This window comes from Ictidomys tridecemlineatus, chromosome 2, assembly GCF_052094955.1.
Source record: "Ictidomys tridecemlineatus isolate mIctTri1 chromosome 2, mIctTri1.hap1, whole genome shotgun sequence".
Lineage (NCBI taxonomy): Eukaryota > Metazoa > Chordata > Mammalia > Rodentia > Sciuridae > Ictidomys > Ictidomys tridecemlineatus.
The window spans coordinates 208,621,783-208,647,107 of NC_135478.1; the positions used below are offsets into that span (position 1 = coordinate 208,621,783).

At 33.7% G+C, this 25,325-nt stretch overlaps 1 protein-coding gene and 1 pseudogene across 17 annotated transcripts in view; one reads left to right on the plus strand and one right to left on the minus strand.

Annotated features, from left to right (window-relative positions):
- Positions 1 to 25,325, plus strand: part of Mkln1 (muskelin 1) — a 302,986-nt gene that overhangs the window by 137,091 nt on the left and 140,570 nt on the right. The window lies entirely within an intron of this gene.
- Positions 21,899 to 22,250, minus strand: LOC120891839 (immediate early response 3-interacting protein 1 pseudogene; annotated as a pseudogene).

The following is a 25,325-nucleotide window of genomic DNA, read 5'->3' on the forward strand; positions in this document are numbered from 1 at the left end:
GGCTGCTGCATGGCAGTGTCCCTGATTGATGCTGGAACCCAGCTTTCAGTTTGAGGGTGAGCCAGGTAAACACTCTAACCCTCAGCCGAAGTTGAAATGTGTCCATAGGTACTTGACCTCTGATTTTCTGGGCCAACTTGTTTTTACATCAGCATTTTCTATATTCAAGTTAGGATCACAGACATTTGGGGATTGGGTGGCATTGTTTGATCTAACACCAGTAAAGATGTTTTTCTGGCCTCGAGGTAGGATAATTTTAGGATCTCATTCCTTTAAATGTCTGGTCTCAGATAACTTCTTTTCTAAACATAACTTTTTTTCTAAAAATGTCTACATAACAGATAACTCAATTTATCAAGTCATCTGTTGTGTAGACATTTTTAGAGTACATTTTAAACAGCAAATGATTTGGTGAATGGCAACTTTAATCTGACTTATGTCTTGTTATTCTGGCTTTTGATTTGAAGTGTTCAGAAACTAGTTTTAGAGAAGGCAACTGTTTGAAATTGGAGGAACCTATCAGTATAATTTTCTCAAGTATATTGATAGAAATAATATTTAATACACACACACACTCACACACACACACACATATATATATATAAAACTTGAAAATATTCTCATATACTGTGCTTTATTTAATCCTGATGATATTCTGTTGGTAGATATGGTGTAGTTTTTAACTTTAAAGCAGTAAACTATTTTAACTGAAAAAAATAAACTTACAATTGAAGAGTAATCTGAACTTTTTTTTCTTTGAAGGAGTATTAGTTGAGTTTTATGGATCTTGAATTTGAGCTTTTTGTGTCTGCTCTGTTGGTGTGTGCCATGCCTAAATTGTAACGCTCTTGGTTCTGAACTTCTGTTAGAAACTAAGAATGGTATACTTTATATGATAGGAAGTGGATTAAAGGATTTGACTTTCCATTGCCCTAAAATTCCCTCTAAGGACGATACAGCAGTATCTTTACTGGCAGTGGAAGTCATCTTAAGGACCTTCCTAAATAGGTCTCATTTTAGGTGTAGCCATTTGTTGAAATTGTTCAACAAAGTAGCAAACTTTTTTTTTCCCCTATGAATTTGGATTTTTGGGATGTGTGTGTGTGTGTGTGTGTGTGTGTGTGTGTGTGTGACAATAATATGACAATGACAAAATGGTAAACGCTTATGATATACCTTTCATAAACTCTGAACATACTAGGTATTTTAACTCATTTGATCCTTGAGAGTTTAAAACTTGCCTGAGTTCGTATATCTCAGTGAAACAAATCAGGCAGTATGGCTCCACAGTTGATGGTCTTAACCATGGTGCTTTACTGCTTCTGCACAAAGGTAGTGAAATCAGATATTTGAAAGAATTCTTATATTGAAGTCACTTGCATATAATGGTAAAGACATGAGAAATTGTGAAAAACAATTCCTATCTCTATTTCTTTATTAGGACTTAGAATTTCCTTCCTTCTCTCAAAGGTGGAAAGAACAAACATTTCCTATTTTAACTCTTTAGACTTACTTGGACCTTAAAAACGTTAAAGCTTGGGGCTGGGGATGTGGCTCTAGCGGTAGTGCACTCGCCTGGCATGCGTGCGGCCCGGGTTCGATCCTCAGCACCACACACAAACAAAGATGTTGTGTCTGCCAAATACTAAAAAAATAAATATTAAAATTCTCTCTCTCTCACTCTCTTTTTTTTAAAAAAGTTAAAGCTTGTTTAGTTACAGATAGCACACTTGTACTTTGAAAGTAATGAAATAGCGTTTTATTTTTTAGTATGCTTGAGTTTCCCTATATTTTACTCTTTTTTTCCTGAAATTTATACCTAATTTGGGAATTAAGAAACATACATTTATTTAAATGATAATTCATAGAATTAAATATCACATGATTTCCCATTGTGTATTTGTGAATGGCTGGTTTCTGAGATTGTTGCTTGTTAAGAGGTTTTGTGGTCAGATAAGTTTCTGAGAAGTCTAGCAGTATAAAAATATCTTAATATGGAGGACTTTCTCCCTTCCTTCCTCCCCCCATCCCTCTTTGATAAGTAATAGCTTTTAACATCAGTGCACTTTGGGAAGATCTTTCTCTTAAAAAATTCTTGTGTGAGCTAAGTATGGTGGTGCACACCTGTAATCTCAGCTACTCAAGAGGCTGAGGCAGGAGGATCACAAGTTTGAAGGCCAGCCTGGGCAACTTAATGAGACCCTGTCTCAAAGAGGGCTGGGGATATAACTCAGTATTAGAGCGTCCCTGGGTTCAATCTCCAGAAACTCCTCCCAAAAGTTGTGTGAGGCTGGGGATGCAGCTCAGGGTAGAGCAATTGCCAATGTGTCCCAAGATGTTCAGAGCCCTGAGTTTAATCTTGTGGGGGTGAGGGGGAGAGCTGGAGGAGGGAAATTTTTTTGTTGAGAAATTAGCTGTTAGGCTTGTTGCTGCTTCTTGGAATGTATGTGACTTGACTGTGCAATTTTAAGACTTTGTCTTTGAGTTTTAGCTTAAGCTTTATGACGATGTACCTATGTATTTCTTTGTATTTGCTCTTTTTTGGGTTTCTGGCACCTCTTGGAGTCAGTGATATGACTCTCATCATTTTTGAAAAAAATCTTGACATTTCATAAAATATTGTTTCTCTTCTATTTTTTCCTCCTTTACTCTATGATTCCCAATTAAATCAATATTATACTTTCTGTCTTGTCCTATATGTCTCTTCTGTTTTTTTTTTCTGTAATTTTTTTCTCGTTCCATCTGGATAAGTTGTGCTTGCCTGTGTTTTATTTATTTTTATTTTTGTGGTGCTGAGAATTGAGCCCATGGCCTTGTGCATGCTAGACAAGCATTTTTCCAACTTATCTATATCCCCAGCCCCCTGTGTTTTTTAAAATTTATTTATTCTAATTTGTTATACAAGACAGCAGAATGCATTTTGATTTATAGTACACAAATAGAGCACAGTTTTTCACTTCTCTGGTTGTACACAAAGTAGAGTCACACCTCACACCATACCTATGATACCTAGGATAATGATGTCCATCTCATCCCACCATCTTTCCTGCCCCTATTCCCCCTCCTTTCCCCTCCCTCCTCTCTGCCCTATCCAGAATTCCTCCATTATTTGCCTGTGTTTTAGTTCACTAATTCTCTATTTCAACTCTGTCCAACCTGCTTTCAATTCTTGTTTCTTAATTCCAATTATACTACTATTTAGTTCTTTAATTTTTATTTGATTGTATGTAAATAACACATGTACTGAGAGCCTTAACTGTGTTTGTATCTGTAGATACTCCAGTCTCATTTTCTATAGCATTGCTCAATGTAGTATTCTGAAATAATAAAGATATATTTAACACCCCCCCATCTCTACATGACCATCTTTCATGAACATATTAATCAAATCACTTTAAAGTCTGTCTGAAGACTCCAGTGTCTGGACCACCTGCAGGCCTATTTCCATCATCTTTTTTTCTTTTGTTTTTGTATCTGTTATGCCAAGCAATAGTTTACTGTTATTATTATTTGGCAACTTTTGATGTAGTAGCATTATATCAATAATTTTAGATACAATTATAAATTACAATGACAGATTATGTATCTTTAATGATATTCTGCAGAGAGGATTGCCCATTATCAGGCAGGCAGAGAGTAGATAAGGACTGAGCTGACTTCAGATGGGGCTTTCGGCCTTATTAAACTTGTGTCTAAAAAATGTAACACACACACACACACACAAAAAAAAAACCAAAAACAAACAAAAAAAACTTGTCTCTAGTTTGCTTTGAATGGTAGCCATTCAGTGATACCATTTGAAAGACTGGGGTGTTTCTAGGGTTTCTCTAGCTTTTTTCTTTTCAGCAGCATGAGAGTTTAAAAAGCTTCTTTCCTTTTAATTGCTTTCTGCTGGCTTTTTTAGCCTCTTTATCTGTGTGGTTTGAACATTGACAAATGCCTCAAGGAAAATTTGTACACAGTGTCAGATTTGTTCCTCTCTGCATTCCTTCATTGTGGGACCTTGACCCCTTAAGATGTCATGGGTATCATGGCAACACTTAACTACCAACTTTTGTACCCGTACCCCTATGAAATTGCCAAAAGCTTGTTGACTTCTTTACCCCCTGGTGGCTGTTCTTTCCTAGCTTCTCAGCCTATTGTCCTGTGCCAATAAATAGGTGGAAAGACCTGACAGGGGAAATCGCACAAAATGAGAAGCTGCCTCTATTCAATGAGTTCCTTCGGCACCTTAAGTCTTAGCTGCCTCAGAAAGTTTCTGATACCTTAAAACAACTATTCTATTTCTAGGAGGAAATGTTGGTCAGCTCTAGGCTATTCTGTGGTACTCAAAAAAGCAGAATTCTTTCCATATTTAGTGTGTCTTGTAAATCTATACGTTGCTCATGGTTATGTTATTTAATAATGTCAGACTTGAGCACTGAATTTATTTGGGTTCTTATTCAGTTTTTCTTCATCTTGCATTTGGACATCTGAACTGACTATTCCTGATACTTGATGGGAAAAATTAAGGGACATAAATAACACGTTGTTAGCAGGTTTTTAAGCAATAAGCAGTTGCTTATTGTCTAAGAGTTAACATGAGATTTTATTTTTGGTTTGGCTGGAGACCTGCAAATCTCTTTTGACACTTATGAGGTCTACAAATTGAGAGTTAATCTTTGATATAAGTTCATAGTATTTTCCCTTCCTTGTAATATGATTTTTACATTAACCTATGTCTTTATTAGAACTTTTAAAAATTTATTTTTTACATACATGACGATAGCGGAATGCATTACACTAGTTTATTAGAACTTTTGTGGTGGGAGTATTATATTTATGTGAACACATATGTTTAGAAGGAAGATAATTGAGTGTTTTTTTTTGGAGGGGGCTTGTAAATGTTAGTATTTAAATAAAGTATCCTTTTATTCTTTTAGTATATCTGATTATTGTCAATGTCATGACTGGTATTTAGCATAGTCTGTATCACCTGTGTATTTGTTGTTAAGGAAGTTGTCTTCTATAAAGAAAAATGCTAATTTACTTTCAGCAGCCTTGGATCTGTCTCCTTTGTCCTTCCTTTCATTATCCTTGTTCTTTCTCTTCCCTCTTTGATTGAAGTAGTTCCATTAGAAGAGCTATAGAACCTAATTCCGAAGTGGCATTTTTTAAGGAAATTCTGTCTGACCTTTCTTCCCCAGTGAGTCTGATATCTATTTCTAGAGATTAAATGCTTTCTTAGTAATGTGTATCTGATATTTTATTTCTTGCAATTTTCAATTATGCATATTGTATGTTACTTGACTAATAGCTATCCCCCAACTAGACTATAAATTCCATGGTGAGTTTGGAATCCACTCCCCATCATTGTAGTTCAAGCATTAAATTTTTTAGATAAATAAATGAGTGAATTAACTGGCCATTTTTGTTTATTTTTCTTTTTTAAATATAATTTTGATTTTGGGACAGAGACATATATTAGCCAAGTTCAAAACAGAAAATAATTTGTAATTTTTCAATGTATTCTATAAATTTTTCATGTTTTTGTTCTTTATATTCCTTTATCTTTGTTATCCATATATATAAACAGATGGATTGACTTTATACCTTCATTTTTATTTGTTTTGATGGTGCTGGAGATTGAACCCAGGGCCTTGTGTCTGCTAGGCAAGTATTCTACAAACTGAGCTATGTGCCTAGCCCCCTCATACCTTCATTTTCAAGGATATCTATCCATACTTATCAATGTATATACTTAATAGAACATACATATATGTACACATAATTTGCTAAGCAGTTTATGCTCTGGAAGTTAGTTGATAGTTGATATTTTTTTTTCCCCCTGAAATTTATATTGTTTTTTACATGTGAAATACTGAATAGGTGATAATTTTGGAAGTTATCACACTTGTTTATGAGCTGTGGTACAAACTGAGGCATAGATTTTTTTTTTTTTTGATTGAACCAGGTGTGCTTTACCATTGAGCTACATCTTTGGCCCTGTTTATTTAGATTTTAAGATTGCCCAGACTGGCCTTGAACTTGCAATTCTTTTTACCTCAGCTTCCCAAGTAGCTGGGATTACAATCATGTACCACGATACCTTGCAGAGCCATAGCTTTTTAAAGAGCTAAAAATAACTTCTAGTTTCTTCTAGAGCTTCGAATTTCAGATGATTGAATATTCATATATCCTAGGTCTTTGTTTCTTTTGAAATCTCCATTTTTAACAACCTGCAATGTCTGGCAGATTTTGTTTTTTAATTTGTTTTTATTGATACATTGTGGTATTTGAGTCTAATTATGGCTTTTCAATTTTCTGGCTATCTTTACTTTAAGGAAAGTATTGGGTGCCAGCTGACTCCAGGAAATAGCCATGCCTATTTGAAGGTAGGAGAGAGAGAATCTAGCGATTAACTACTTGTACATATTATGATTCAGTGTAAGGAAGCAAAGGTAAAGTTCAGAATGATAAAAGTAGTAAAAACTACAGAATGTAGAAGCAAAGTTCAGAGGCTGGTGCCTCTACTGTTGAGTAGAGCTTGAGGGGAGACCTCTTGAAAGAGATAAATGAGCTTTGCCTTCTTTTATATGCAGATGTAATTTCTTTTTTTCTTCCTTCCTTGTTTCATTCATTCTTTTTTTTTTTTTTTTTTTTTTTTTTTGTGTGTGTGTGTGTGTGTGTGTGTTAAGAACCCAGGGGCACTTAACCATTGAAGCATATCCCCAGCCCTTTTTTATATTTTATTAGAGACAAGGTCTCACTGAATTGCTTAGGACCTCTCTAAGTTGCTGAGGCTGAGTTTGAACTTTCAGTCCTCCTGCTTCAGCCTCCCAAGTTGCTGGGATTACAGGGGTGTACCATCACACCTAGCTCATTCATTCATTTTTTATTTTTTTTGTGATATTGGTGACTGAATCCAGGGCCTTGTGCATGCTAAGCAGGTGCTGTATTGCCGTGCTATACCTATAGTCCAGTTCTTATTTTCTAAATGCCTTTACTTTTGATTATGCTCAAAGTTTTAAATATTATTTCATTTTAGCAAATAACCAACTTTATATTCAAACAAGAAAAAATAGAGATTGTGTGCATTGGAATGATTTGTTTGCTTGGTTATAAACACAAATTACAAAGGATCTTATATCTCCTTTGTGAGTTTGAATTTTTTTTGGAAAGTGGGGAACTATCAAGCTATCACTTTTAAGTAGAAAAGTGATGTGAATAAAATACCTCTATGGCTTAGAATTTTACATTTTTAATATTCTTAAGACCTAATAATTTCAGTTTTTAGTAACTTTTAAGCATCTTCAAATTGGGGCTTGCTTATCCTTTGGAGTACATTAAAGCATTCAGTTTCCTGAGTTTTATTATTCTTGTGTATTGTGTATTAAAGTTGACCTGAAAATTTGGCTTTGCCTATGTTCTTCCTACTGCAAAGTGCGATCCATTCACCAGTAGTATTGTGGTCCACTCACCAGTAGTATCATTATTACTTAGTGCTTAGAAATGTAGAATAGGGCCAGGCATGGTGATTTGGTAGTTTACGTAATCCTAGCAATTCAGGAGGCTAACATAGAAGGATTGCAAATTCAAGGCCAGCCTCAGCATTTTAGACTCTCAGCAATTTAGACAGCCTGTCTCAAAAAATAGAAAAAAACTGGGAATGTTGCTCAGTGGTAAAGCACGCCTGGATTCAATCCCAAGTTAAAAAAAAAAATGTGTGTGGTTCTAGGTTCCTTTTTTTTTTTTTTTGGTGGTGATGGGGATTGAACCCAGGGTCTTGTGCGTGCATCAGTTCCTTATTAAAAAGTAATTAAAAGAGGAATTAATCAACTTGTCATTTGGTGGATAAGTATTTTTTTAATGATAGCTTATTATGTAATATCTGACATGTAATGCAGAAGGTAGTAAAATTAACAATATGAACAGAAACTTTCTATGCATTGATTTATTTGAGCAAAGTTTCATGTTTTATCTATAAAAATGAAAATAATAGTGATTTAATGCTGAATCCCATTTTATTCCAACAGTGATATTTATCCATATGTACATTTGTATATATGAGTATATGTATATGTATGTATGTATATATATATGAAATATTTGTTTTAAATAAAAAAAGACCTACCCATGTCTTGGAGAATCATTTCTAGTACTATTTTGCTGTATATTTAATCATTATCTGTCAAAATTTATAATATATTATTTTGATTAATGTATGCTATGATATTGATAGTAGTGTCTAAATAAAGTTTTTTTGATCGTTTAGAATCTCATACTCAAAACCAAAAAACTTAACTCTTTTTTTTTTTTTTTTTTTGGTACCAAGGATTGAACCCCAGGGGTGCTTAATCACTGAGCCACATCCCAGCCCATATGTGTGTATATATATATATATATATATATATATATATATATATATATATATATATGTATATATATGTATGTATATATTAATGTTTATTTTTTAGTTGTAGTTGGACACAACTATATTTTTATGTGGTGCTGAGGCTGAACCCAGGGCCTTGCACTCGCTAGGCAAACGCTCTGAACTCCTGATTCTCCTGCCTCAACCCCAATCCTCCTTTTTTTATATTTTATTAGAGACGGGGTCTCTCTGAGTTGCGTAATGCCTCACTGTTGCTAAGGCTGGCTTTGAACTTCTGATTCTCCTGCCTCAGCCTCCTGAGCCGCTAGGGTTACAGTTGTGTGCCACCGGTCTGGCTCCCTTTTATTTTTAAATTTTGAGACAGGATCTCGCAGAGTTCATTAGACTGGCCTGGAGCTTGCAATTTTCCTGCCTCAACCTCCTGATTTTCGTGGGATTACAGGTGTGGCTACCACATGTGTAGCAGGGTAATGCTTTTTGACCTGGATGTAGGACTTGAGTGAGACATAGCTGAATTTTAGCTTTCAGTCTTCAGAGTGACTATCTGTAGATATGTATATATATATATGAAATATTTGTTTTAAATAAAAAAAGACCTACCCATGTCTTGGAGAATCATTTCTAGTACTATTTTGCTGTATATTTAATCATTATCTGTCAAAATTTATAATTTGTCATTTGGTGGATAAGTATTTTTTTAATGATAGCTTATTATGTAACATCTTCTGACTAATGGTAGATCTAAAAGAGATCAGAAAAAGAAAAAAGGGAGGAAGAAAATGGAGAAAAATTTCTCTGAGGTCAAGAACACTTCAGTTAATTTGTTTGAAAAGGCCTGCTGAATGTCAAGAAACTGAATGCAAAAATATCCACAGTTTGTAAAGTGTTCTGTGATGTAGAAACCTGATGCTAGAGAAATTGCTCAAGCATAGGAACTGGGCATAGGGTAGAAGAACTTGTCTAGTAGGAGCCAAGAACCGGAAAAGCCACGTTGCTACAGGAGTCTGCAGGACAAGCATACTTGAATTAAGAAGCAAAACAACAACAACAAAACAATGTCTTTCAGTTCCTGGTATGACTCTACTGACCCCTCTATTGACAAGGCATAATATTGTGCTACATGGCAAAGGAAAAATACTTAAGGGCTCAAATACATTTTCAAAAAGGGTGAATTTAGTTGTGAGAGTCAATAAATCCATTAACTGACACCTGTACATTAGCTTTTGATATGATTTTAAAAGCTATTTTCTCAGCATTTAATTTATGCTTAAACTGGTTAAATTTACTTAAGTATCTGAAGTTTTCTTCTTCTGAACCATTTGATGCCCATTATTGTTTTAATTTGATTAATATTATTATTTTAATTTCCCATTCATTATTATAAAATATTAGGGATAGTGCAATAAAATATTTTACAAATTGTGCTGGATGCAGTGACACACGCCCCTAGTCCCAGCAACTCAGGAGGCTGAGACAGGAGAATTGCAAGTTCAAGGCCAGCCTCAGCAACTTAGGGAGATCCTGTTTCGAAATAAAAAATAAAAAGGACTGGGAATATGGCTCAGTGATAAAGCACCCTTGGGTTCAGTCCCCATTGTGTTCGCACTCATGCCTGCAACCAGACACAAAGACACAGATTTTTTTTTTTTTTTAAGAAATTGCAATAAAGGACAGTGAAGTAAAGATAAAGATGGAAATTGATATGTAGGCCACCACGTGGGACCATCATAGTATAGTAGCATAAATTATTGGTTTATCAAACAACTTAAATTTAACAAAGGCTCACTTAAGATACTTAAATGTGAGTTTTCTGAAAGTTGATTATCACCTATAATATACTTGATTGAAAAGTTATTATTAAACTCATATATTGCCGAGAGCCATCCGTAAACTGTGTGTGAACTATAAAGCAATGTGGAAGCCATTAGGCAGGAAAGCCTGGGATTGGCAACTCCCAGTGGCTACCCTGCTGGTTTCAGAATGCTTGGTTCATGTGGCTTCCTACCTAGCTTGATCAAAAGTTCAGCATAGGGCTGGGGTTGTGGCTCAGTGGTAGATCTTTTGTGTAGCACCTGTGAGGTACTGGGTTTGATCCTCAGTACCACGTAATTAATTTTAAAAAATAAAGTTAAAAAAAGTTCAGCTTAGCATTGGGGTGACCCATTGGAGACACACAGCCTCTAGGAGCTGGATGTGGCTTGCCAAAATGCCAATCAACTTGATTGCTTCAAGACTTCTGCCACACTGAGAAGCAAGAACCCAAGACTCCTCCCGCTGAAACCTCATTCCTGGCTTTGATGTACTCCCCCTTAAATAAAGAATCGGAGCCATTTTTTGTCCTTTGGTTCCAGCTCCCATCAGGACTGGAAGACCTGTTAGGTGCTCAGCTTATGTAATTTCTGGCTTTGTCTCTATTTCTTACTAATTAGTTAAGAATTTCTATATCTCTGGTGGCTCACTCCTGTGCAGGAATCTACCCCTGTGGGGTGCTGGCTACCCTGCAATAATATATATTAATTTAAATAGTCAGAAAAGTACTCCAAATTCATAGTCAATGAACTGTAATGTGACTTGCCATATATCGTACTTTTCAATAATCTATATGGAGAGCATTAAAATGTAGAGACTAAGGGAAATTTCCCCTATACCCTCTGAAAGTTTGCTGGAGTAGACTTGAGAGATAAAAATAGGAGAAGCAGCATTTAAAAATCAGTATGGAGGAAAATCACAGGAGTGTGATTACCCAGTGGCTCAACATTATTCAACTTATATAAGAAACTTATATACTCCAATTTTATAGGGCAGGATGGGGAATACAGACAGTTTCATTAAGTAAATATCTTTGGGTTAGTTAATATTGGTTTGATCTCTTCTCATTAATATAACTTAAATTACTGTATTGTACTGGGGAAAAAGTTAGCTATCTGGTACAAAAAATATGGAAGAATTGAGACAGTGTAAAATAGTGGAAGCACTGGACAAGGACAGAGGAGCTTTCATCCCAATTCTGTATCAATTAATTGGTAATTTTAAATCAATAGTTTAGCTGTTTCTTTATTCCCATACAAATGAGGGTCTAGATACGTATGATCTTTTGGCACCGGATACAACAGAGTTGATATTACAGAATAATTTTTAAAAGGCAGGTATACCTTCCCCCCCACCACCAGGTGCATGTGTGTGAGAGACTCAAATTCATTAAACTCAACTGTTGTCCAGCAAGGATATTTTGAGACTTTGATGAAGTCAGAAGATGATAGTAGTTATTTCAGTAAATTTATTTACATATAAATGTAGCTTTGGGGAGTGCTTGTAAAATTTGATCTTTTAAATTTTTAAAATTCCTCTGTGTATATATTGTTATTTTGTCTGAGGTTTGAAGAATGTATGTTCTAAGAAGTAAACCTTTCCTAGATCACATCCAAATTTAATAATCTTTGCTTTAGGTGGAAAAGGGTAGTTTTTAGTTTTGAATTGTAATCTTAAGGGCCAATCATTTGATTTCTGAAAAGATTAAGCCTTCTGAGATATTCAGTAAATGAGGACTATTTTTATCTGAATGTTTTAGCAGATTTTTTTTTTAATACACTAAGTCATCTTAGTGAGCTTTATAGTTTGTTTTTTGCCCAGTAAGAATTTCCTATCTTCTTCTTCCTTCTGTTGAGGAATGTTTATTTTGTTGTCATTGTCTTTTCCCAGTGGTTGCTCTTAATCATTTGTGTGAAGTATGTACCTAGGTTTGTGTTACCAAAGTACTTTGAGTCTGTAGAGATAATTGCTTAGGTGCAAATATTTTCAAGTGCTTGAGGATAATAAGCTGACTTGAGTTTTGTTTCATATGTTAAGCAGATATTGCAGTGGTCTACTGTTTGCTAGGCCATTAGTGTCCTATTTTTCTCAACTTTTATCTGCACCTACCTGCTTTTCTTTTTTTCTGGTGTATTTTAAAGTAAATGTAAGTTATATTATTTCATTCCTAAATACTTAAGTATTTAGGACAACATCAAGATAACATTATGTTAACTCTTGCTTCATAACAAATCACAGCAAATTTAGTAGCTTTAAACAGTAAGCATTTGTTATCTCATAGTTTATGAGAGTTTGGGTAGAGATTAAGGGATCCTCTGCTCTAAGTCTGTTATAGACTATAGTCAAGATGGCTATTTCATCTGAATCCTTGAATGGGGAAGGATCTCCATTCAAGCTTATGTGGTTGCTGGCAGGATTCAGTTTCTTGCAAGTCCTTGGTCAAACACTGCCTTCAGTTTGTTGCCACGTGGGCCTCTTCAACATGGAAGTCACAGTTTTATGTACACTAGGCCCAGAAATGATATCTTGTCACCTTTGCCATTGTTCTAGACTGTCAAACACACAAGGGAACGAATTATGCGAAGGTGTGAATACCAGGAAAATAGGGATCATTTAAAGCCATCTTTGAATTTCTCTTCTAGAGAACTTTTCATTTCTTATAACTTCAGTACTGTTATTTTGCTTAACAGTGTGGCAATAATATTTTAATAACAACTGATACCCACCTCACTAAATTTTCTTCTGTTTTTTACCAAAATGTCTTTTTATAGTTAGTATATTTGAATCATATCCACTCACTTTAAAATTCTTTTTATCAAGAAGAATCTTCCCATCTTTTTACCAGTTTTCTTTCAATCCATTGATATTTTTTTAAGAAATGATGTCATTTATCCTGGATATGTTCACTTGCTTTTTTGTAGTTGCATTTGACTAATTCCTTTAATGTTATGCTTTATGTACAGCAGTACTTGGAATTAAATGGATCTGGGTAGATTTTGTAACGCTTTTTTTTTTTCTTATAACTTCTCTCTAGGTGGTGTCATGTACTTTCTATTTTAACAATTCAGGATGTACAAAGTCCAATTTTTTTGTGAAGTTTTCCATCTATCTTTCATTTATGATGTTACTATCCAAAGACTTTTAGTCATTATAGATAAACTATTTCAGTAAAGACATCAAAACAAATGTTTCTGTCATTCCTTTCACATTTACTGGTTGCATTTTTTTTTCCTGTATAGGTTTTCCCCTTAATTAGAGCTTTTTGGTTACTCTGAAATACAGTTGTATTGGGAAAGCAACATAAATGCTTATTTTTTTTTTTAGAAAGATAGTGACATGATCCATGAAAAATTAAAAGTTTTATTTCAAATACCAACTGGTATTTGGTGTATTTCTTTAAGTATCTAATTTTATTTTTAAAAGAAAAACATTATCAACATGAGTTTATTATGTTTTAAGTAACTTTAATAGTCATTCTTTTTGATGACAGAGTATTCCATTTTTTGTCTAGTAGGTGCACCTTCAGGGTTGCTCCTGTATTCCTTTGAATAATTCCCATTCTAATAGATTTTCTTGCTTTTTGGTATAATACTTTTGTGTGAGAATGATGCTTAGAATGCAGAGTTGGAAACTAGGAACACTTATTGCTACTATAAATTGTCATTTCTTTTGGACCTTCCTAGGATATGTAGCTGAGAAATAAAATTTTTTAGAAGAAAAAATAATTATGAGTTTATACTGTTTCCAGTTCAAATTTGATTTACCAGATTGTAACTTCTTTCATTTAACATTTTTTTTACCCCATATACAGATTGCAGAATCACATCAGTTACATTTCCATTGATTTACATATTGACATACTTATGTCTGTTGTATTCTGCTGCCTTTCCTATCCTCTGCTATCCCCCCTCCCCTCCCCTCCCCTTCCCTCCCCTCTTCTCTCTCTACCCCCTCTACTGTAATTCATTCCTCCCCCTTGTGTTATTTTTCCCTTTCCCCTCACTTCCTCTTGTATGTAATTTTGTATAACCCTGAGGGTCTCCTTCCATTTCCATACAATTTCCCTTCTCTCTCCCTTTCCCTCCCACCTCTCATCCTTCTTTAATGTTGGTCTTCTTCTCGTGCTCTTCTTCCCTAGTGTGGTCTTAGTTACTCTCCTATATCAAAGAAGACATTTGGCATTTGTTTTTTAGGGCTTGGCTAGCTTCACTTAGCATAATCTGCTCTAATGCCATCCATTTCCCTCCAAATTCTATGATTTTGTGTATAAATGCCACATTTTTTTTTTTATCCATTCGTCTATTGAAGGGCATCTAGGTTGCTTCCACAGTCTTGCTATTGTGAATTGTGCTGCTATGAACATTGATGTAGCAGTATCCCTGTAGCATGCTCTTTTTAGATCTTTAGGGAATAGACCGAGAAGGGGAATAGCTGGGTCAAATGGTGGTTCCATTCCCAGCTTTCCAAGAAATCTCCATACTGCTTTCCAAATTGGCTGCACCAATTTGCAGTCCCACCAACAATGTACAAGTGTACCCTTTTCCCCACATCCTCGCCAGCACTTGTTGTTGTTTGACTTCATAATGGCTGCCACTCTTACTGGAGTGAGATAGTATTTTAGGGTGGTTTTGATTTGCATTTCTCTGACTACTAGAGATGGTGAGCATTTTTCCATGTACTTGTTGATTGATTGTATGTCCTCCTCTGAGAAGTGTCATTTAACATTTGTTATTTTTTTCTTATGCTGAAAATATTTCCTAAGATCACCATTAATATGATTACTGTTTTGCCATATCTCTGTGTGTGGGGTGAACATATCTCATAGTTTATGAGAGTTAAGAGTTTGGGTAGAGATTTAGGATCCTTTATGGTTTAAAACATAGTTTAAATGTAATAACATCAGTGTTGTTACTGGGTAAAGTTTGCATATCTTTGCAGGTTCTTCTCCCTCTTCTCTTTATATTGTAGTGCACTGAGGATAGTAAATATTTTGTTTTTAAGGTAATTGAAATAAAACTTAATTTTTCATGGATCATGTCACCAACTTGATTTGTAGTTAAGTTCATTTGTTTTCAATTTTTAGGGGTTCATTTGTTTGCTGTGCTTTTACATTGTGTAAAACATCAACTTGATTTCAAATTTTAAACTGTACAGCTTGCGTCTCTGTCGCTTTAAGACTTTTCATCCCCTCTAATATGGGTAGCCAATTTATTCGTTTTTCGTCCATCCTTCTGTTGTTTCCTTTTGCAAACACAAGCAACTACTTATGTATCCACAGTTTGTTTAATCATTCACCAATAGAATGGCTTATAGATTTTTTCTAGTTTGGGGTTATTAGAAATGAAGATGTTTTAAACATTCATGTACAGTTTTTTTTTTTTTTGCTTGAATGTCAATTTTCATTTCTCTGGGATAAATGTCCAGAGTCTAGTTTTTGGGTTGTATGTTAAGTGGTTAGTTTTATAAGAAACTTCCATACTCTTTCCTAGAATGACTATACTATTTTATAGTTCCACCATCATATATGAATGATCCAGTTTTTCTGAATACTTGCTAGCATTTGGTGTCATTGTTTTTTTTTTAATTTTGATATTCTGTTAGATATGACATCTGATTATGGTTTTTGTTTGGATTTTCCTAATGATGAATGAAGTTGTCCATCTTTTTGTGTATTTATTTGCCATCTGTGCATCTTTAGTTAAATGTCTGCTCATGTCTTGTCTGTTTTCTAATTGAATTGCCTGCTTTTTTTTTTTTTTAACTGTTGAGTATTCAGAATTCTTCACATATTCTAGATGTAAGTCTTGCTGATATGTAGTTTGGAAATATGTTCTTAGTTTGTAGCTTTCTTTTTCATCCTCTTAACAGTCTTTCTTAGAGCAATTTTTCAATTTTGCTGAAGTCCAATTTTTGCTTTTATGGTCTGTTTTTTTGTGTAAGAATTCCTTGCCTAGAAAGGGAAACTTATCTTGTTGGTGGGATGTAAGTTAGTATAGCTATTATGGAAAATAGAATGAAGATTCCTCAGAAAACTGGAACTAAAACTCCCATATGATCCAGCAATTCCATTACTGCCTATACATCCAAAGGAAATGAAATGATTATATCAAAGAGCTATTTCACACCCATCCACCACTGTTCATAAGAGCCAAGATATGGAATCAACCAAGATGTTTATTGACAGATGAATGGTTAAAAACAAGTGATATATATTTACATAATGGAATATTTTTCAGCCATGAAAAGTATGACACCTCCATATTAATTTTTTTAGTAATTTATTTGTATCTGTTTGGATTCATGGGTACTTAGTTTATACTTTTAAGTTATAATCAATACTATTCTAATTATTTTGTTGCTTTACTTGTCTTCATCTTTGGCTGTATCCTTCCTTCTTTTCTTTCTTCACTTCCTTAACTTTTGGTACCACAAGATGCTCCATCTTGTTATTTCCTGCTCCTATTTCTCTATGGAAACTATGATTCCTTTTATTGGAGAAAAGCATCAAAATCCAGGTATTAGGTGTACTGCTTTTGGGATGTTATTTCTTTTAGACCCTTTCAACTGGCAGAGCAAAGAAAAATGATTGTATCCTAACTGTATATATACATATCTATAAATATTTATATATGTGACCAAATATGCTGCTGGTTATATTCAATTAAGAGTGAAATAAGTTCTCCTACTTTAATCTCTTACCACATGAATAATTCCAGGCTCTTCCGCTTCTAAACTGTAAATTTTCACCTCAGTAATAAAAAAAAACTGGACTCTATTTGTTAGACATTTGATTCATTGATTGATTACAGTATATGTATACAGCAGTATTAAAATTGCTCATCTGTACTTTGTAAGACACACTTTTATCCACCAGAGTACAGTATTCTTATGCATATCCTATTGTCTTTAGTTTTATAAACTCCATTTCATTTCCAGTGTCACTTAGATCTGCACCTTTTCCTCTACACCTATCAGTAAGGCCAGTTAGTTGTACAAAGTGGCCAAAATATTTTGCATTCCCTTCAGCAGTGAGTGAGAGTTACTGTTGCCTTGCTAGTACTTGATACTGCCTCCTCCCCCCATTCTATTTCATTTCTGTATTTAATAATATGTGATATTGAATGTCTTTTCAAATGTTCATTTTCTGTCTTCTTAAGTTTATATCTTTTGCTCATTTATGAATTGTGTTGTTTTCTTATTTTGCAAATATTTCCTTTCCATACCTTTGGGTTATCTTTTTACTCTTGTAATAGTGTCTGCAGAGCACAAGTTTTAATTTGAATAAAGTCCAGCCTAACTGTTTTTTTTTTTTTGCTTTCATAGATTATACTTTTGATGTTGTATCTGAAATATCATTGCTTAACCCAAGTCTCTTATATTTACATATAAACTATATTTATATGTTGCTTTCTAGAAGTTTTATACTTTTGTGTTTCACACTTCTAAGATCCATTTAAGTTGATTTTTTATAAAATGTGTAAGATCTTGATTTATTTTTCCTAGGTAGATATCTGATTTAGTACCATTTGTTGAAAATTCTGTCTTCATTGAATTGCCTTTGCTTTTGGTCAAAGATTAGTTGATTATATTTGTTTGGATCTGTTTCTAGAGCCTATATTCTAATCTGTTGATCTGTATAGTTATTCTTTTGTTATTACTGCACTGTCTTGACCTCTGTAGTAACTTTTAGTTAAGTCTTGAAGGTAAGTGATATCATTTCTTCAACTTAGTGCTTCAGTATTTGTTGGCTATACTGAATCTTTTGTTTTTCATATAAACTTTACAATCTGTTTTGTCAATATTTGTAAAATAACTTGTTGGGATTTGCTTATGATTGGATTGGATATATTAGAGCAAGTTGGGAGGAACTGATGTCTTAAAAATATTGAATCTTCCCATCTATGAACATGGACTGTCTCTATATTCATTTATATTATCTTTGATTTCTTTCATCAGCAATTGAAGTTTTTCTCATACTGATCTTATGCATATTTTATTATATTTGTTCTTAAGTACTTTATCTTTCAAGTACTAATATAAGTGGGTTATATTTGAAAGTCCAGTTATTCATTGTTTGTATATAGAAAAGCAATTGACTTTTGTACATTCTTTTTTTTTTTTTTTTTTTTTTTTTTTTGTGGTGCTAGGCCTTGTGCATGCAAGGCAAGCACTTTATCAACTGAGCTGTATCCCTAGCCCATATCAATTTTAAATGCTACAACCTTTGTATAATTACTTACTAGTTGCAGGAGTTTGTTGATTCTTTGGGATTTTCTGTAGACAATCATGTCATCCATCCATACACACACACACACACACACACACACACACACACACACATACACTTTTCCTTTAAAAAATTTTATTGTACTAGATAGGACTTCTGGTATGATGTGGAATAAGAGTGATTTATTCCCATCATATAGGTGAAGCATCTAATTTTCTACATTAAGTGTAATGTTAGCTATAGGTGTTATGTGTAAATTTTTTTAAATCAATTTAAGGAAGGTCCCCTTTATTCCTAATTAGCTCGGGTTTTTAATTATGAATTGATATTGGATTTTTTGAAATGCCTTTTCTGTATCTATTATATAACTTTTATTTCTTTTACCTATTGATGGAATGTATTAATTGTTTTTGGAATGCTGAACCAGCCTTGCATACCTGGAATGAGTACTTTGATTATGCTATTATTACTTTTATGAATTGAGTTTGATTTGCTAATATTTTGTTGAGTAATTTTTTTTGCATCTATATTTATAAAAGATACTGAGCTGAAATTTTTCTTAGGATGTCTTTATTTGGTTTTGATATTAGGGTAATGCTGGTCTCATAGAGGAAATATTTCCTTTGCTTATTTTGTAGAAGACATTTTAGAGAATTGGAATTATCACTGTCCTTAAATGTTTGGTAGAAATCACTAGTGAGGCCATTGGGCCTGATGCTTTCTTTTTTTGGAAGATTATTAATTATTATTTTTTTGAATGACATGAAATTTAATAACCTTGTCTCTTGTTTTTTTTTTAATGTTTATTCTTTCATTTTTTTTGGTGGACACAACATCTTTGTTAGTTTGTGGTGCTGAGGATCGAACCTGGGCTGCACGCATGCCAGGCGAGCGCGCTACCACTTGAGCCACATCCCTAGCCCCAATCTCTTGTTTTTAATTATTGTAGCATTCTACACATTGACACAGAAGTAAAAGAAAAAGACTGAAACTTAAATGTGAAAACTCTTTACAAGTCAATCCATAACTTTATACATTTAAGAATATGTTAATGGACAGTTGAAGAATAAGATTATTAATTATTGATTGAATTTCTTTAGTAGTTATTGGCTTTGTCTCCTTGAGTTTTAGTATTGTATCTTTCAAGAAATTGGTCAATTTCATCTGTGTTATCAATTTTGTGAGAATAGTGTTATTCATAATATTCATCTTATAATCTTTTGATATCTAAGATCAGTAGTGATGCTTCCTTTTCAACAAATATTAGTGATTTGTATCTTTTCTTGCCCCACTCCTCTTTGGTTAACCGAGCTATAGGCTAGTCAGTTTTATTGGTCTTTTCAAGTAACCAACTCTTTGTTTAATTTTTCTCCCTTTGTGTTACCTGTTTTTAATTTCATTCATTTTTACTCTAAATTTTTTTCCCTACTTCATTTATTCTTAAATTGCTTTTCTTTCCTGGTTTTCCTCGGGTGGAACCTTTTAAATCTTATTAACTAGCATATATTCAATGTTGTAAGTCTCCTTCTAGTCATTGGTTTCATTGTATCTCACACATTTTGCTGACTATTTTCTTTCATTTTTACTTAGTTCAAAATATTTTTGAATTTGTCTTGAGACTTCCTTGACTTATATGTTACTTGGAAATTTGTTGTTTACTCCAATTATTTTAGTATTTTCTAGGATTTTTAGGATTATCTTTCATATTTTGCATAATATTCTGTCCTTTTATATTACTAATTATGTGTTCTGTAGTATGCTTGATTTTTTCCCCCCCTGTGCCAGGGATTGAACCAGGGCCTCCCATGTATCAAGCAAATGCTGTACCACTGAGCTACATCCCCAGCCCCTTACTGCATTTGAAAAGAGTGTATATTCTGCTATTGTTGGATGAAGTATTCTGTAAATATCAATTAAATCTTGTTGGTTGATGTTGCTGTTCAATTCAGTAGTATTCTGAATTTCTGCCTGCTGAATCTGTCAATTACTAAAAGAGGGAGGTTGGTGTCTCCAGTTATAGTAGTGCTTCTTGCATTTCTGTCAGTTTTTCTTTCAAGTGTTTTGACACTTTTTTGTTCAGCACAGACACATTAAGGATTGTAATGTCTTCTTAGAGGGTTAATACTTTTTCCATTAATGCCTCTCTTTATATCCCTCATGATTCTCTCTGTTCTTAAGTCTGACTGATATTAATATAGCTATTCAGTTCTCTATTTGAAGCATGATAATATCTTTCTCCATTTCTTTATATTCATGTATTTGTCTTTAGGGTGAGTTTTTTTTTTTATAGATAACGTATTTGAACTTTGTTTTTCTTCATCCACTCAGTCTTTATTTTTAAATTGGTTTGTTTAGACTGTTCACATATAAATTTATTATTGATACAGTTGAATTGATGTCTACATTATTTGTAACTGTTTTCTGTTCAGTGCACTTGTCTTTGTTTATTCTTGTTTTCTTTCTTTTTTTATTTGAAAATTCAACTTTGTTTACAAAAGTTCTATCAACAAAGATGCCATTCCACCCCTTCAAAATAACTGATAATTTTCACAAAAACCATTTACATAGTTTAAACCTTTCTACATAAAACCATATTATAGGATAAGCAAACAACCTTACAAGATGATTCAAGACATATAAACAAAAAATAAAAAACAACATCTAGCATGAATGCTGTATTGACAGAATGAAGAATTAAGAATCACACTTTTTAATGTGCTGCTCCACCAAGAAATGGAAACCTGATAATATTTTAGGAGGTAAAGGCTTCACAATAAACAGTGTTCTTACATAGGATAGTTTAGTTGTGATTATTTAGGGTTGATATTGCAGGCTAATATTTATGCTGATTTTATAGAATAAGTCATCATCATTGTAAAAAGGGTATAGACATTTCTATACAGATTTTTCTACCAAAGAAAATTCGGATACTGGCTTGATCTCATTATTCAGGTCAATTAATAAAATGCATAAAAAGAACTTGACATGACAATCATCAGGTGACTTACAAAATTAGAATTTTCCCTGAAATCAAAGAGTATTATCCTTTATAGTATATATAAATCTTAATTTTTCATAACAAGACCATATAGACTATTTAACCAACAGTTTAAAATAAAATTATCTAAATTACTTATTTACCATTTACATGTGATAATTACTTAAAAATTCTTTAAATTTAATCTAGGGGGATAATTACTCTCACATCACAGCTAAGTCATGAGGAACTTCAAAACTTTGGAAAAAAATTCATCCCTGAGAAGTGAGAGAAAAACATCTAAAAACCCAAACAAACAACCCAGAGAGAGAGTCTTGTACCCTTTAAACAATCTTTACCATGCACAAACTGTTATTAATAGCCAGCAATCAGATGTATTTCAATCCTGGACAGCTACTACCTCTGGTGACTTGATCTTTCTGTAATTAAACTGCAAGTGCAGTATTTTTTAAAAAAATCAGATAAATAGAAACTCTGGTTTTATTTTCAATTTTACATTTTTGTCAAGTGAAATATCAGCCTGCTAAGAAATGAATATTCTAGTAATGACTGAAATAATAACTTCACTGGCATCTCTTCTTCTGGGTCTCCATTTCTCCCATTGTTGTTCACCCAAATAATAAAATCAGTACGATAGCAACTGAGTTTACTATTATCAATGGCACTCGCATTACAGTTCTTACAGATCGAATCAGGTTCGTTAGCTGAGATTTAATTCCTGGTTCCTCTCAGAATCCACCAATTCCCTGGTCCGTTCCCCAGCCAATGTTTTTAAGGAAGCGCGTTGACACACAGCAGGGCTGCCTGAAGTAGTGAATACAGGGTGAAGGCCATGGTCACTGGGAGCCCAACTGAACCCTCTCCCGCCACTGCAGCGGACATGGTGCCGCCACCACCCCCGCTCTATTCTTGTTTTCTATCCCGATTTGAAATGAACGTTCAATGTGATTTCTTCTCTTGTCTTTTAGCATATCAATTATACTTCTTTAAAATTGTTTTAAGTGGTTGTGCTAAAGTTGTAATACATATTATGATTAATCTAAATTTAGCTTTAAATGTGTATGTTGCTAGTACAGGTATCTTATATCAGAATATTTGTTATTCCTACCTTTTTTGGTCTGCTTTGTGCTGCTGAGACAGAATAACACAGATTGGGTTTGTAGTTAACAGAAATTTATTGGCTCAAATTCTGGAGGCTAGGAAGCTTAGGATTTACAGGCCAGTGTCATCTTGCCACATCATTTCACCGCAGAAGGACAAATGGAGGGATAGAGGATTGCAAAAGGAAGCCTAATTAACTCTTATAAAGAACTCGCTTCTGCTTTGTTTAACCCACTCCCACAATAATGGTGTTCAATCCATTAAGGAGGGCAAGAGCCCTCCTAACCTAGCCATTTATTGAAGTTCCCACCTCTTAATACTATTAAACTTTTCAAACTATAGTATCTCTCCTATCATAATGTAGTTCATGAATTTCACTCATCTATATGCTGTACTCATCCAATGTCAGTTAAGAATAAGAAAAAAGTTTTTAAAATCTTAATTTAATCTGTTACCCTATTTATGTAGATCCATGTATCTAACTGTTGTAGTAAGCTTTTTTGCTGCTGGGACCAAAAGACTTGTCAAGAACAATTAGAAGAGGAAAAGTTCTGGAGCTCAAGTTTCAAAGGTCTCATTCCATAGGTGGCTTACTTCATTGCTCTGGGCTTGAGATCAGGCAGAACATTCTGTCAGAAGGCATGAGAAGGAGAGCAGCTAAAAACGTGGAACCAGGAAGCAAAGAGAGAGAGAGAGATCCATCATCAGGGACAAGATACATACATGGAAGGCTCCCCTCCAATGACCCACCTCCTCCAGCCACACCCTACCTGCCTACAGTTAGTACCAGATCAATGCATTGATTAGATTAAGGCTCTTATAATCCAGTCATTTCACCTCTAAACTTTCTTGCACTTCAACACTTGAGCTTTTGGTGGACACCTAATGTTTAAACCATAACCCTAACCTATATAATTTCCTTCTCTCTGAAGAACTTATGTTAACATTTCTGTAAGTAGCAGTTGGTTTACTATTACTGGTATGGGTAACAAATTCCCTTAGTTTTTGCTTTAGGAAATATTTTTCATTTTTGAAAGGTAATTTTACTCAATATAGAATTTTAGGGTTTTTTTTTTTTTGGTTCCCCTTTCAGCAACTTTAAATATTTTATCCTACTGTTTTCTTTTTTTCTACCATTGAGTTATGTCCTCAGCCCCATCTTACAATTTTCTTGCTAGTGGGATTTTTATGTGAATTCCAAGGTAATTCTTATCCTTGTTCCCTGGTAATGACTTTTTTCCTGTGCCTTCTTTCCTCTCTTTCTTTCTCTTCTTGTATTGCAATTAGGCTTTTTGATTTTCTTAAAGTCCTTGGATATTGCCTCCCCCACACCATTTTTTTTTCTTTTTAGTTTATGAATTTTCTGTTGACATATCTTCAAGCTCACTGACTCTTTCCTTGTTACATTTCCCACATTTCTGGCATCTTGTCTACTTTTTCCTTTAGTGCCCTTAAGATATTAATCATAATTTTTAAAAATTCTCTAATGTCATATTCTTAAGTCTACCTGAGGAAGTTAGCTGGGACCTCTAGCCTTTATTCATTATCTCCTGGCATCTAATTTTAAGTGATAGTCTTTTCCTCTCAGTTAATATTTTTAAAATATTTTATTCTAATTTGTTATATATGACAGGAGAATTCAGTTAATATTTTTTATGAAATCAATAAGAATGTTCTAACTTGCACCTATTCTTGCCATTCATTAGTTTGATTTATCCTTTCTACGTTTTTTTTTCAGTACACATTTATATTCTATTATGTTGTACTTACCTTCATCCTTAATTTTAGTTGTACCTTAATCCTTAATTTTTAGTTGTGCAGCTAAACATGTTTTTAGTTCATATGACCACATTTTAGGGCTTTCAAGTCATTTTGGGATTTGTATAGTTTGCTTTTTAGTGTTTTTTTTCCAGAAGAGTTCAAGGAACATATTGTTAACTATGCCTTTAAACTTGAAGAACAGTTTAGCTATAAAGTCCTTGGCTCACATCTTTTGTGCCTGAGTATCTTAAAATTTCTGTTTGATTGTATGAAAAGCATAGCTTTTAAGTTTTATACACATACACACACACACACACACACACACCTATATATAGTTTTTTTTTTCTTATAAGTGACTTGATGTTTTTACCTGAATGCTCAAAAGCTTAAAAAAAAAAATTGTAGTAGGTATCTTCTGGGTTGAATTAACCTAGTATACCATGTGTCCATTTAGTGTATAGATTTCAGTTTTAATTTGAAGTTTTCCTTGTAGCAGTCTGAAATATCTGTCTGCTTCCAAGTATATATTTTTAAGATCAACTACTTACTGTTGCTTTCCTTTATATCTTTTTCATTATTTTTGTTCATTTTCTATCTTGTTTTTCCCTTATTGGCTTTATTTTCAAGGGAGAGGTCTTTTTCTGTGTGTGTATGGGGGGTTCTTTGTAATTTATGATCTTTGTTTCTGGGGAAAAGGAAAAAAACCAACTGTTATCCCTCACTTGTGAATCTGGTCTTATTTTTTTTTTTTTATCTGTTATAGTTTTAGTTTATTTCTGCTAAAGGAAATATTTTTCTTCATTACTTTTAGGTCATTTTGCAATACTAAATTTAATAGTTTTCTTTGGGTCTACATTGCTCAGTATTTTTATTATTTGTTACAATGCTGTTTTTCCCACAGCATCTTAGTGTGGGCTTTCCTTTTATGTTTACTAGTATATAAACCAGTTGGTTTTCTGGTAGTTATAGAAAGAAAAACTTCTATAGGGAAGGAATGGACAAGGGTAGTTTTTGAGCTTTGTAGCTCCAGGCCCCTCTCATTTGTGACGTATTTT